At 39.8% G+C, this 15452-nt stretch overlaps 1 protein-coding gene and 1 non-coding gene across 5 annotated transcripts in view; both read right to left on the reverse strand.

The window, feature by feature from the left end:
• NRG1 (neuregulin 1) overlaps window positions 1–15452 on the reverse strand; it is a 215065-nt gene that overhangs the window by 183390 nt on the left and 16223 nt on the right. The gene's annotated exons all lie outside the window — the stretch shown is intronic.
• LOC124231851 (small nucleolar RNA SNORA57) lies at window positions 8145–8296 on the reverse strand. Its single transcript, XR_006886699.1, has one exon. It is a non-coding gene; the product is annotated as a small nucleolar RNA SNORA57 (small nucleolar RNA).

The following is a 15452-nucleotide window of genomic DNA, read 5'->3' on the forward strand; positions in this document are numbered from 1 at the left end:
CAAAATCCTCCAAAGAAGACTTTACAGATTAACAGTACATTCACTTCTGGATTGATATCTGATGAATTCCATCACTTGGAATCATACATCTTGGTTCTATGACCTAATTTCTGTTTCTAAAGTAAGCTATTTCTTGCATAACTTTGGTATACCTCAAATATCTTACAGAACACAAGGGAAAATGGTGGAATGGGACCAAAAGTGTGCAGTGAATCTGTTAAACAACGATGCATTGTAAAAGGGGAAAAATCACCCTGAAATAAGTTAAAAGCTATAGAAATACGACATTTAAGAAGCTGGCCCAGATCAAGCTTATAGACATGTCACGACGGCCATTTCTAAACAACTGTAGTGCCAGCACTTTCTGAAAGAAATCCATCAGCAATGCATGGACCTCTTTGATTTAACCATTAGAAAGGACCTGCGAGAATTCAAACTTTACAAATTTTACCATGACGGTGAGCAAAAAAAAAAGAGGAAGCAAAATTTCTATAGTGGGTCTGCTACAGAATGTGTCAATGTAAAAAGTAGGTCCTACGAAGGGGCATGATATCAGCACATTAATGATCTGAAGCACTAGGGGACAAGATTTCTTCTGATTAAAGAGATAGCCTTAGTAATACATGAAGATCCCACGAAAAAAAGCTGATATCCTACAGATTTGCACTGCAAGTCGTGGCTGGTTTAATGGTTTCAAGAATGGCTACATTTTCCACTATGTTAAGCTATCTAGAGAAGCTGATAGTACAGAGAAAAAGCCACAAAGATATTTCCCCATTTTTGTATGAAGTGCTATAGAGATGGCATGTACCAGTCTTAAAAAAAACAAAAAACAAAAAATCAATAAGAGAACTTAATACCGACCTCTGCTAGAAGAGAATGCCCTCAAGGACCAAGGCCAGCAAAATAGCTAGCAGTCTCAAGGTTTAAGAGTGTTTAAGATTCAACTAAGCTGTTGGGAACAAATATTGGAATTGTAACTGTGCTACAGTTTCTTATCAGGATCCTTATTATTCTGGTTGGTGCTCCAGCGACAGTTCTGCAAGTTTTGAGCTCTCTTCACCCAGTCTTCCTTTTCCCAGAAGCCCCATTATTTTTACTGTGTGATTTCTCGAAATGAGTTTTTTCATTTTTCAGGAATGCATACATGGAGTTACAGCAGAAATATTTGTAAATTTGATGGGATTTGTAAATAGTCCTGCAGACTCCTGTCCCCCAGGTCAGAGGTTCTCAAATCTTGTGGACATATAAGTCACCTGGGCAAGTTTTACCAAAATGATTATGAAATATTCATAGACCCCCATCAAAAGACTCTGATTCACCATAGTCAGAGAAAAACCTAAGGATATGCTGCTTCAAACAGCATCCCAGGGGCCTGCCCTGTGGCTGAGTGGTCAAGTTCACACGCTTGGCTTCCGCGGCCCAGGGTGTTGCCGGTTCGGATCCTGGGTGCGGACATAGCACTGCTCATCAGGCCATACTGAGGTGGCGTCCCACACAGCACAACCAGAGGCACTCACAACTAGAATGTATAACTATGTACTGGGGGGGCTTTGGGAAGAAGAAGAAAAAAATGGATTGGCGACAGCTGTCAGCTCAGGTGCCAATTTAAAAAAAATAAAATCCCAGATGACTCTGATAGAGGAGAAATATTACAGGCTCTGGCAGGGCAATCCTCTCCAAAAGTTGCTTAGCATTTACAAAGAGTTAATGCCCAGTCCATTAAGTCTTTCCAGTAAAGGCATTTTTTTTGAATGCTTAAAGTTTATTGCCTAGGTAAATTAAAGAGAAATAAGACAATTCATCTTCTGGAGAAATCCAGAATCTTACAGAAAGAGACAAATGTAAATAGGAGAACTTTACATTCTTGTGAGAAGTGCTATAATGCATGGCATCTGCTTAGTTACCTACAAGGTTCAAATTCTAACCCTTCATATCCAAAATAATAGTTAACTAGGAGTCAGTGCTGGGTTAAAAAAAATTTTTTTTGAAAAAAATAAGAGGAGAGAAAATGAGAGACTCACATGGATTTATGTGTTATGAGAAGTAGACTCTTCTCTATGTAAGGGCAGAATAATTTCATAATATTTAAACAACTGATTTAAAGTATATACATTTATTTTGGAGAGTTCATATGGAGGTTACTTAAACATACTTTTTCCCTAACCCTTTAAGCTGTGTAAGAAACAAACACCTCTAAATTTGTGCTTTCTCTGAGTATACACCTCTCCTCACATGTGAATGACTATAGATCTAGAAAGGAAAGTTAAGAACTATGAAAGGTGTAAGAACTTCTCATTCTCAGACTTGTTTTCACTTCCTTAGAATATTCAAGCCCTACCTTAGTGTCACCATTCAATCTTTACAAGAACCCTACCTCGAAATCTCCTCATTCTATACTTCTCTCCTAGGCGACCATGAGCGTTAATATCTTTGTGGATATTAGTATCTCCAACCTAGATCTCTCCTCTGAGATCTAGAACTTGGCTGGTGTTGCTTATCTCAAAAAAAAAGCACAAACATCGACTCAGTTGAGCAAATCTAAAATTCTATGTTCTCCATCTACTCATGCCCTATATCCAGTTCACTATAAAAATTCGGTCTATTTTTCTACCACCCCACCCCTTGGTCCCATCCCCAGGCCTTCCTAGAAGGGATATTCTGAAGTAGAAATCAGGCAATAAGCAGAGTCAATGAGCTGCAAACTAGTCAATTATGATGCAATCACAAAGTTAGGAAAGACGGGAAGAAGTAGTAATCCAACCACAAGGGCAATTAAACACCAACTGAGCTAAAACCTGCATCCTAGGAAAGGGGAACTAACCAGAAGAGACGTGTCCTCATGAAGTATGGCAATGCCAGAGAGGGAGAGCCAACCAGTATGGACACTAAGACAATGGTCAATTGTGAAACCTGAGGAAAGATGAGAAGCAGGAGTTGGAAGGAGTATTCCTGGGTAGGGAGCACGGAAAAGTTTTTATAATCTGCTATGTAGCTTTATTCTACATTCAGCTTTCGATTTGCAGGTTCACTTCTGTTCCCGAGCCACCTAGTTTTTCCTAATAGCAAAGAACTCCATGCTTTAAGGTTGAAGCACAATTGGTTCTCTCACAACTTGGCATCCTGAACAGAATTCAAGGGTCGGCCATTCTGTGTATAGGAGAGGTGGGTGGCAGACTGCAGCACAAACTATCTAAAATAAAGAATGCTTGGTGATCTGATCAACTACTGAATTTGAGATTTCTTAGAACTATATGTGAGTAAATTTATCAAAGGCCTTTTAAAGGCCTGATGAAAACCCTATGAGAACCCAGATTCCTAGTAAAAAGACAGAACTGGCTGGAGACATAAGCAATAAGTTAAGGAGAATTAGAATAAGGGCTGCTAAAGCAAATAGCAAGGATATACATTTTATTGCAGACTATTGAGACGATAACTCTTCAAGGGCTGGTATAGAGCAGAGGTAGGGAAAAGATGGCCCTCAGGCCAAACCCTGCCCACCAGTTGTTTCTGTAAATAAATTTTTATTGAAACACAGTCATATCCATTTGCTTATAAATCGTCTATGACTGCTTTCATGCTAAACTGCAGAGTTGGCTCTTACGGAAATGTTTGTGGACTCCTGTTACACAGCATCAATAAGTCATCACAGAGGATCTACAGAATTTCATCTGGCAATTAGAATTGGCTGGTTTCATAAAGACAGATTGCAGAATGGAAATAATTCATGTGGGATCTACATTTTGAGGTCCAAGAATGAACTGAGTATACAGAGTGGAATGTCCAAATTATCATCTGTGATTGCGAGAAGCACTAGCTTCCCATCCAGATGAGCAGAGGGGGATAGGATATGCTTATGGTAAATGTCAGCATGACCTGATGCAGGCAAAAACTGCTTACAAGAGGTGGTGGGATATATAGATTTGAAAAGGATGGTGGGGAAATCAATCTCAAAATAAGAAAATAAATATGTTTGGGATTTGTAAATTAACACTTTATTTAATATATGTTTATTTGGGGTATATAATATTACTTGATGATGATTTCCTACCTAGCAAAACAGGAGGACTGATTCACTCAAACCCTGACTGATGGAAAACTTGTGGGTGAGGATAGCTATCAGAGAGAGGAAATGAGGCCAAATCAGAATGTAAAACTAGAGACACAATCATGAAATGTCTCACTCATTTGGAATCTGAACAACTGAATCTACCCAACAGAGGAAATTTCTGATATTACCGGATTAGTAATTTATGAAATCTTCTATCCTGTTTAAATTTGAGAGGTTATGGCATTATACCCCTAATGACACTCAATGATTTTCAACTATAGTCAAGATGACTGGGCAAGATGTAAATGGAAGTTGGAACAATACATCATAGTTAGGTAGGAACTATTACAAGACTGTAACCATCACAATGGATTATTATTTTAGGAAGAATAAATCTTTGGCTTAATGAATCAAATCTGGACAGAAGCAATATTAGGAGACTCTGTAAATGATATCTTAGAGACTTAATTCTGTACCTTGTTTATGCTGTACAGATGACTTTTTGTCCAGTTTGTTCTGGGGAGGGCTCTGAGATCATTTACATTGCTTACAAAATCATGCTGAGTTTTTGTAATGGCAATTTGAGGAAAAAGGTAAATGACTTTGAAACCAAAAATTGAGAAGTTGAGGAAAATAGATTTTAGAAAGACTTGGGAAGTGTGACATGTTGTAAGTACTTCTAAAATGTGTTGCAATTTTTTCTTTGAAAACGGGAAATGAGAATTACAGAAGTGGGTTGGGATAAAATACTTTGGGTAAGAAGTCAGAAGAGAGACAAATTTTAAAAGGCAGGCAACATAGGAATATATAAAAGATAGAGGATAAAAATGAACAGAAAAGAAATAGGGCTGGTAGTGAACTGCTTATAAAAATTACAGGGTTTTTTTTGACTGGCCCGGAGGTATAGGGGTTAAGTTCACGTGCTCTACTTTAGTGGCCCAGGGTTTGCGGGCCTGGATTCCAGGCACAGATCTACACACCGCTCATCAAGCCATGCTGTGGCAGTGTCCCACATACCAAATAGAGGAAGACAGGCACAGATGTTAGCTCAATGACAATCTTCCACAAGGAATAAGAGGAAGATTGGCAACAGATGTTAGATCAGGGCCAATCTTCCTCACCAAAAAAAAATATATATATATATCGATCAATCAATAAAATTACAGGAGTTTTGGAATCAGATAGCTCAGAGACTGAATTCCAGCTCAGTATCTATTTTTATGGCCATGTGCATATACGTAATTAAAAAAATAGACATATATGGTTATCACATATATGTAATTATTTACTAACTGTGAGTTGTATTATCATGTAATTTATTTCTACCTATTCCTTTTGAGTAAAACTCTATTGGCTTGCATGAAGGCAAAGGAATCTCAGACTAGTACATGAAGGCTGAACTGAGAATGTGGGGAGACACTGAGGTAGTACCCAAGTGGGAAGAAGCCAAGTCAAAGGCTTAAAGATAGACCCTGAAAGTCAACACCTCCTCACCTGTCCATAAAATCACAATAGCACTGACGACTTGGCTACAGGGCCAGACCTTAAGTGAGGGAGTGGTGCTGAAAATCTCCTTGTATGCACATTATTTATAACACAGCAAAATGAAAGTACAGGCATCTCAAACTGCAAAGGAACCACGATCTTAAAACAGTTCTAGTGAGTAAGGGATGCTAAATAGAAAGCAATAGAGCCCAGAATCCATCATTACTAGTTTCTTATGTAGATGTCGTTGTTGTATCTTTAATTAGGAGCACTGTCTTTACTATTTTATTTTATTGTCTATAAAAATATTTATATATATTGGGGCTGGCCTGGTGGCACAGCGGTTAAGTGCGCACGTTCCACTTTGGTGGCCTGGGGTTCGCTGGTTTGGATCCCAGGTGCAGACATGACACCACTTGGCAAGCCATGCTGTGGTAGGTGTCCCACATATAAAGTAGAGGAAGATGGGCATGGATGTTAGCTCAGGGCCAGTCTTCTTCAGCAAAAAGAGGATTGGCAGGAGTTAGCTCAGGGCTAATCTTCCCCCCAGAAAAAAAATTTATATATAAAGGCTATGTCAAATTCACTTCTACCTTCAATCCTCTTGACCCAACTTTCCCACCACAGGTTTTTCCAGGACCTAACCAGGCATAGCTCACATGTACATCCATATACACACCACACATACATTCACTTATAAGCTATACTCTTCTCTCATAGGCAATAAGCAATAATGAAAGCACTTCTTAAGGATTTTGTTCAAAGATTAACTTTCTGGGTATGATGAATTCAATGCACACTGATATCAATCACCTACACTCCTGTCCTTTACCAATACCCTATAATCATACTTCATATTACCATAATTACCTTATCATTGATTACTGAAAGATCCAAAATCATCAATAATTCACTTATGTATGTGATACTTTATCTTAAAGAAAGGGTTTTCTCAAAACAAGAGTTGATATCCAGGGCTTCCTAATTCTTAAGTTAACTGGGAAACTTAATTAGCCATGTCATACTTGAAAATATTCTGGTTGAAATTTATTCATCTTAAAAAGCTTAATAACAGAATGGAGAAAAATACTTACCTAGAAATGACCATTTAAGTTTTATCTTTTTTTTAAAGATTGGCACCTGAGCTAAGATCTGTGGTCAATCTTTTTTTTTTCCTCTTCTTCCTTCCGCAAAGCCCCCCAATACATGGTTGTGTACTCTTGTTGTAGGTCCTTCCAGCTGTGCTATGTGGGACGCCACCTCAGCGTGGCCTTACGAGCAGTGCCATGTTCCCGCCCAGCATCTGAAACAGCAGAACCCTGGGCCGCCGAAGTTGGAGCTCGCAAACCTAACCACTGAGCCATGAGACCAGCTCCTAAGTTTTTTCTGATGAGCTGAATGAAGTTCAAGTAGAAGGTAACACATAAAATTTACAGGCAAGGCCTACTCTTCTTGGAGTTTATGAATATAACTAAGAGTTTTGTTAAAAAGTACCCTGCACATCACTAGGATAGGAACTCCTCAAGGGAAAGAGTCATGTTGATTCTATTCCTTGTTTATTTGCAGCACCCAGCACAATGCAAGAACACATTAAGTTCTTAATAATTATTTGTTGAATAAATGAAGGCACAAACTTCCTGTAATAAATCAGTAATTCGACACAAGCTTGTCTTCCTGATAAATTACAAAAGAAAGTCATAAGAAAATGAACCCAAAAACTAGAGTTAAGCAGAAAAGGAAGGGTAGGGGCTTCAACTGCAATAATAACAGTTTTCACATAATTTTTCTGACAAATATCAAACATGATGAGTCTCCTGTAAAATGTTTTCTTTCTTAAAGGAGAAAATAGAAAGTAAAACAAATAATAAAACTGCAGTTTTCTACGGAAGCAACCTCGACCTAGATACACTTACTAGTCCTTTAACCACAGTATGGCTAAAGGAATGAGCCATGAAAAACACACGCATGCACACACGAGCACACACACAGGCACACACGCATCTAAAGCACTTCTTAATCTTCAGATACAATTTTATTACTTTCATAGGGTACTGTGAAAGGCTTGGCCTTTTTTTCTTTGTCAAGGACTTTTATCTCTGCTTCTATGTCACATGGCTCTTGGATGGATTACTCATGTCCATATGTCTTTTGATTTTTTTTTTAGTTCCCTGTACTAATGAGACACCACCTGCATGGGACAATTTGTTTGGACCCATTTGCTGAAACTATTTAATCATAGCAGTATCTCAGATATAGATATTATTTGCAAAGACCTCTTTTGACTTCTTCAAACATGGAAATATATGCACTGGACAGGGTTCTCCACAGCACGACCCTCAAACTCTGGTGAGCGTCAGTATCACCCGAAGGGCTTGCTGAAACACAGATTGCTGGGCTTCATCCCAGAGTTTCCGATTCAGCAGGTCTGGGGTCAGGCCAGAGCATCTGCATTGCCAGTAAGTTTCCAGGTGATGCTGATGTTACTGGTCCAGAGACCACACTGGGTCTTACACATCCAGGGGAATAAGAATAAAACAGATAAGAAAGAACAGATGGCAACCTGTGAAAACTAACTGATATTTACTTCTCTTTCTTTTTTTCTTTTCCCCCGTGTCCCGGTGCTTGAGGATAGAACTGGCAGACAGCACACCGCCAGCACCGAAGACAAGACACCGTGGCAGGGAGCCGGAGCACTTTCCCTCTGCCTCTGTACATTACAGGGACCAGCCCTCATGCCCAATCTCCACCAAGAAAAGGAGGGTTGATATGTAAAATATATTAAGATTACTAACAGAATAATGGCAGCTAATCTTAATTTCCTAAAACTATGGTACAGAAGATTGAGGATGATGCCTAAGGACTTTGAAGGCTATTCCTTTGACCAAAACCGGACAAAAACAGCTAAACCAAAAATTCTCTTTGCAATATATTTCCTTACCAGGAGAACTCTTGCGTCTTGCAGAATGAGAGGGGCTTTTCAGAGGACCTTTATGTGAATCTTACTTTGAGTACATTACTGGAATATGAACAATAGGTTATAAATGGCAACAGAGTGGACTGGACTGCATGAACAACCGTCAAGGCTAACTTCTAGGGAAGAGGCCGTGGGTTCCACAAAGTACCCATTACTTAGACGCTTTCATTCTTTCAACATTTACGGGGAGCCTTCTGCATGCTGATACTGTGTTAGGAGACCGAATGAGCTCCTTATCAGGAGAGGGATGCGGGAATAGATTTTTAAAAACTTATAATAAGCAAAAAGCATCACAATAGCAGTACAGGAGACGGTACCATGGAAGCATACCGGGAGATGTAACTGATTGTGCAAGAGTCTAGAAAGGCTCTCTTGAGGAGGGACTTAAGTTGAATTTTAAGGAAAAGTAAGGACTGGATAGGTGGAGCATGGAGAAGACCATGCCAGGCAGAGGCAACCACATGATCACAGACACAAAACAAAGAACCCACGCTGCTGTCAGGGGGACAGTGAGCTCCACGAGGCTAAAGCACCAGCGTGTGGCTGGAGGGAAAGAGCGGCAGAAAAAAAGGCTGAAAGTGCCTAGGGGCCAAATTATGATTTGAGGGGCCTTGCAGTGCTAACCTTAGAAATGTGAAACTCAATCTGTAGGTAAAGGGACTTAAGAATGCCTTTGAAGCAAAGGGCTGTCATGGTCCAGTTCAAATTTTAGACAGCAACTCTCTCAGCAGCATAGAGAATGACCTAGAAGTGGAGATGGAGCAAAAGGAAATGCTGGAGGAAATTGGCAAATTTTTAATGAGTCAAGCAAGAGCTAAGGCAGAGGTTGTGAGGGTGAAGAGCAGAGGTCTTCCCTGAGAGGCATTTCCGAGGTATGGAGAGGACATGGTCATCAGTTAGGCATTGGGAGTGCCGCAGAAAGCAGAGTGGAGCTCACTTCTCCTAACAACTTAAACTTTATTCCTTTAGTTAATTCAACTTGATGATCCATTGTTACATTGGATATACAGCGAGCCCTAATTATACATAAGGCACAGTTCTGAATAGGCATAGCTGTGTAAGACAATCTCTACCACCAGGATGCTCACAGTCCAATTTTACTTTAACCTGTAGCTTGCCCAGAGAGAAACTTATTCTCAGAAAAAATTCTCAAGAAGACTGCAAGCTGCCCCAACAGGGCATTCTGCAGAGATGATTCCCAAATTCAACAACGTATGTACTCCCTTGATTTTGCGTTTGGGCAGGGGTAAAGAGAAACTGAAGGAGGGGACGATGGGAAAGATATAGATGGCACAGTCATGGGGCATTTGCAGGCCTCCCAAAAATGCAACAACTACATAACATCAAAGAAAGATACAACTTATCCTCCAGTAACAAGGTAAAGAATGGTTTTTAACCACTACACAGATTAAGAATAGCTTCCTCCTACACACATATGAAGTTCATATCTAGACTGGGCTTCAACCAACGTTGTCAGGGACTGGAGGTTAAAAAAAGAAGGTAAGTAACCCTACAGAACTCTTCAGCACTGGATTAAGATAAAATAAGCAGACGATATAAAGAAAAACCTGTCTTAAATGGCACTACCAATTACTCTTCGTTTTTGACCCCGACTTACAAAGTTCCAAACAGCCATTCCAATCATCAGAAGCATCTCTTATCAAACGTCTCATGGTACTCTAACTTCTATGATTCAGGACTTGGACATATCTCGAAAGCATAGTTCTTTCATCCATCATTTGGTAATATTTGAGATTTTCAAAATAAGCAAAATGATTTAAAATTCCTTCATCTCAAATTTAACTTAGGAATTGTGGATGTGCCAATGCAAAGTCCACATTCTACAGCATAGAGCGTAAAAAGCTCAAAGAGGTTCCCTGAGTTAGCATTCTCTTGAAGCCAAAAGTGCTAACAGCTCGCTAGGAGGAAACTTTACTATCAAAACAAGCACTTGGAGATTTACGGTGTATCTTAAACACGTAGGAGCAACAGTCAAGAGAGAACAGGCTGTATTACAAATAAGTGATTCCCAAGCAGTTAGTGACCAATTCCTTCCCCTTCGTATCCGAAAACACATTAGTTTTTGCTTTAATAATGCTTAGGCATTAAGAATAATGGAAACACCTGCAGTTGATTTTAACACTGCTTTGCTAGCCCAGGGTACAGTCCAGATCTTGTGAGGCTAAATCTCACCCTTGACCTGCCAAATATGATAACCAGAGTCTAGTCACTTCCCCGTGTCCTGCAGCTGCTTCCCTTCCCCCACTCTCGCTCCATCAACGGCACATCTGCTTCTCTGCCCAGAGCTCCAACACCAGCAGAGCACAGGTTGCCAATTCAAGGGGAATAACAATTGCTTCAACTGACACTTAAAAGCAAGAATGGCTGTGTTTACCTCTGCTAACTATTAGTTTATGCAATACACATGCCCCAAGAACTATATAGAGCTCTTTCATTGGTGATGGCCTGAAGCGGCCACTGCTGGAGCAAACTAGCAACTTCAGAGTGCTAAAGCAATGTAACACATCAGTTTATTTAAAAAGAAGCAAGAGATACTCGGAGTTTTTTGGTTTTTTTTTTAAAAAGATTTTAGTTTTCCTTTTTCTCCCCAAAGTCCTCCAGTACATAGTTGTATATTTTTAGTTGTGAGTACTTCTAGTTGTGGCATGTGGGATGCCACCTCAGCATGGCCTGATGAGCAGCACCATGTCCGTGCCCAGGATCTGAACCAGCAAAAGCCCGGGCCACCAAAGCGGAATGCACGAACTTAACCACTCGGCCACGGAGCTCGGAGTTTTTAAGTCCCAGGCAAGGCAGAAAGTGAAGCTCCAGGCCCACCTATGTAGACCTCCAGTGGCATCGGGTGATGGGCTGCCAGGCTGCCCCAGCTGTGGGACCTTGATCAAGTCCCCTAACCTGTCATCGTTTTTCTCTTGAAAACTAAGCATTGGACTATATCAGAGATTTTTTAAAAATCGGATTCCTGACACGTGGGCGAAGTCTCGCCCCTTCTCTTACAAACTTGACAGTAGCCATCAATTACATTCAGTGAGATTTACACCTTATCAGATTATACGGTAAGCCACATTTCCTCCTTATTTCACTGAGACTTTCGGGATTGACCCACTGACCCTTTGGTGCATAAAGTCCACCTCTACTTCCACGTGAGGCATTTCTTAGAGGTCTCCTGAACTCAGAACTGACCAGATAAAGGCTGCCTTAGATCCTAAAGGTCAACAAAACCAGTCAATTCATCCTTGAAATGTTACCTTCTGAAAAATCCCTAACTTGAGTTCTCTTCAGGGGAACAAATCTCTTCTGAAGCATTAATATTGCCTTCAAGTTTTTAGTTTCTTAGTGATTACTTTCTCTTCTAGTAATGGAGGGTAAGTTTTTCACAATAACCCTCTGCTACAAACAATTAAAAATGCTGAGTTAAATATAACAAACATCACCTTAAAAGAATTTGACAAAATAGGGAACTTTCAAGACAAATTCTGAGGAAACTCTTGAATCCAGAAATATAAGTAAGATACCTGAACCATACACCACTTTTTCTTTAAGGGCACTTGCCCGTCCTGAGGAAGGGGACAGAAGTCAACACACAGGGTCTGCCTGAAGTGAGGAATGTTACAATAGATCCTCTACATATTAAGCTGGACTCCAAAGGGCTCTATCTATACAGAACCCAAAAAAGTTACCCCCACACGTAACCAAAACAAAACCTACCCCTTCTACAACCCCAGAGAACTAAGGGACATTGTCTTGACCCTACGTGAAGCAGGAGGGGAAAGCTGAGGCTAAACAGAAGGCTCTCGAAGCCCAGAGAAGCAGAGTGATGGGCCTTGGAGCCTGAGGCCATGAACGTGGTAGGGTCCCAGGTATCCAGCAGGAGCAAACACAAAACTTCTTGGCAGGCACGCATGCACTTTCATCCCATGCCTTGAGAAATGCCACAGATCATTTTTCCTGAGCAAGAACCAGCACAGAGTCAGAGACAACCAAGCACAGAAAGAAACAAGGCATTGAGTGAGAACCAGCATATACTGAAATCATCACACACAAATTACGAAACAAGTACGCTGGCTCTGCCAAAAGAAATAAATAACAAACTCGAAAGTATCTTCAGGGACCAGGATAATATACAATGCAACAGAGAAGATTTGAAAAGGAACCAAATAAAACTGCTAGAAATGAAAAAAAAAAAGATAACAATTGAACTGAAAAACTTAAAGGATGGTCTCAGCATCAGACTGCACACAGCAGAAGAGACAATGAGTGGAGGGTAAGATAGGTCAGAAGAAACATAGCAGCGGAGTGAGACAGATGAGGGAACTTGAAAGAGAGGCAAAAAGACATAGTGATCAGAGAAGGTCCAACCCATTTTTAATTAAAAGTTCTAGAAGGAGAGAAGAGAATGGGATGGAGGAAATCCTTGAAAAGATATGGATAAGAATTTCCCAGAATAAAGCAAATGAACAGGTTCAAGAAGCCCAATGAATCCTGAGCAGGATAAAGAAAAAGGCACCCACACCTAAATACATCATAGCGAACCTAGAAAAGGGGGAAAAAAAGACACAATCTTAAAAGCATCAAGAGAAGAAAGGCAGATTACCTTCAAAGGAATGGCAGTTAGGATGACAACTAATTTCTCAGCAGCTCCTGATGGATTAAAGTAGTGACAACTAGCTGCATCTTGGTTTTAGACCAAACTGTATATTTTATCTAATACCATAATTGCACGCTGACTAAGCCCTTTCTCTGAACTCTTTCTCAAGGTAATGGGAATAAAGAGTATGTAAATTTCTGAAAATAATTCTGAAACACTTGGCAGCTTTTAGCTTTATTACCCAATAATGTGGTGAAGCTACTGTCCTAGAGATAATGGTGCTTGGCTTATAAGTTTTGTCTGTGTTAAAATCTTCCCACCAATCAATTAAAACACGTTCCTGGAGCTGTGCCACAGAAAAAGAGAAGAATAAGTGGAATTGATTCTTTCCTGGTAATAAATGGACCTCTAGATGATACACTTAAATATATCTCTGGGCCACTGATAAAGCTCCTGATGCTTCCTCAATATTTTTACTTTGGATTAAGTTTTTGAGAAGTAGTTTTTCTTTCATATACTTCTTAGACCTTTAATCTGTACTTCATATCTTATCAATAAATCTTTAATTATGATTGTGAAATGCCAGAAAGTATGCTACGTTTCTATGTGTGGGACTCAGTGATTGTGAGGTTAAAAAAGCAATCAAAATGACTTATTGTACACGTTCAAAATAACCATCACAACAGCTTAATCCACTTCCCTTAAAAGCCTGCTGCTTTTCTAATAAAATACTTGCTTTATCAAAAGGAGAAGAGATAAACCTGGGAATCTTAGTAATGGAAAGTTTAAGAGGTATCCTTTCAATGAACAGCTTGATAGAAAGTCAGACTTACTACAGAGAAAAAATGTGATATCATCAATTAAATTAATATTATGCTCTTACTGTTAAGATGATCAACAGGGTTAAAAAAAACTTCCTGAAACTATTAGTGCAGGAGATTCTCTCTGGAAAATAAACAGAGCTCATATAAAAAAATAAAAGGAAGTATCTTATATAGAAAGTTAACCAAAACTAAATCTAAAAAACCTAAACCACTGAGAAAAAAATGATATGATTTTAGCATTTTTTAAGGCAAATATATGAAGAATTTCTCAAAGGCTCTGTCCAGGCTGCATTTTTTTACTGCTTCACACACTTCTGGTCCTCAGTAGAAGCTGAACGCTAACTGTATCATATGCTCTCAAGGAACAACTAAAATAAGGGTATCTCAGAGATTATAATTCACAGCCAATACCTGGTTTCTATTGGGAATTTCATATAAAAGCCTTCTGTGCTGGCAATTTATAAATATATTTATTATCGTGTTCTACATTTTCACTAAATAATTCAAACACTAAACAAATCTTCTTAGTGTTTGCCAAGATAAATTAACCACATTACTAGTTCACTCATCAAAAATTATTCTAAGCAAGATAACTGCTTCCTACATAAAAACAATTTATTTGCCTAGACCCTAAAGGTCTATTATTTTTTCAAGTACCCTGGGCTTTCTGAAAAGCTATTCATTACTAAAACCTCTGAATGAAAACGTACCACGAAAGAATCATGCAAAATTTTGCAGGACAGCCTTGAAGAGACCACTATCCTAATACAATACAGACTTTGAATTATCGTTTTCTTTTACACCTGAAAATTTGACACCTCATCTAAATCAATCTTCTTAATTATTAGACAAGGAGATAAAGCCCAGACATTTTAAATGATGGCCCAAACCATGTGAACATAATGCTCCTCTCTCTCTCGAATGCCAGGCTCACCGGTGCCCTTTCCACACCAGATTCCACACGTCGGTGCTTCTTCACTGTGCCTCCTGCTTCTCCCTTCCTCCCAAGAGATGACTGCTTATTATATGCTTTTCGAGGCTCAAACACACACACACACACACACACACACACACACATGTGCTGAAGCCAGGCTTCACCCTCCAGCCCTCCTAGCTCTGGCCCAGGAGTCCTTCCTGGTTACGACCCGGAAGAGCCTTTCAATCCGTGACTGGCTGGGAATCCTCGGCAGTTGTCTGTCCTCCCAGCTCCTTGGATAGGCTCCAAATGAACTCTTCAGTCCCTTCTAGCCACTATTTAAGTCCTTCATTAATGTGGCCAGTTGAATATGAATCAGCAAACTTTATGAGCTAATGCCACCCTCGAAGGATCTGTGTTTCCCTCAAGGCAAAGTTCCTCCCTGCTACAACCTGTGGAGAGTCATGCTTCTCTGAAGCTCCCGCTTGATGATGTTCCCAGTAACCTTTAGGACACTCCATGTGAGGCCCAGACAAAAACCACAATGTGTTGACTCTTGGGACCTCCCCTTCTTTTAGAATGCTAGCCAAATC

Source organism: Equus quagga, chromosome 22, assembly GCF_021613505.1.
Source record: "Equus quagga isolate Etosha38 chromosome 22, UCLA_HA_Equagga_1.0, whole genome shotgun sequence".
Taxonomy (NCBI): Eukaryota; Metazoa; Chordata; class Mammalia; order Perissodactyla; family Equidae; genus Equus; species Equus quagga.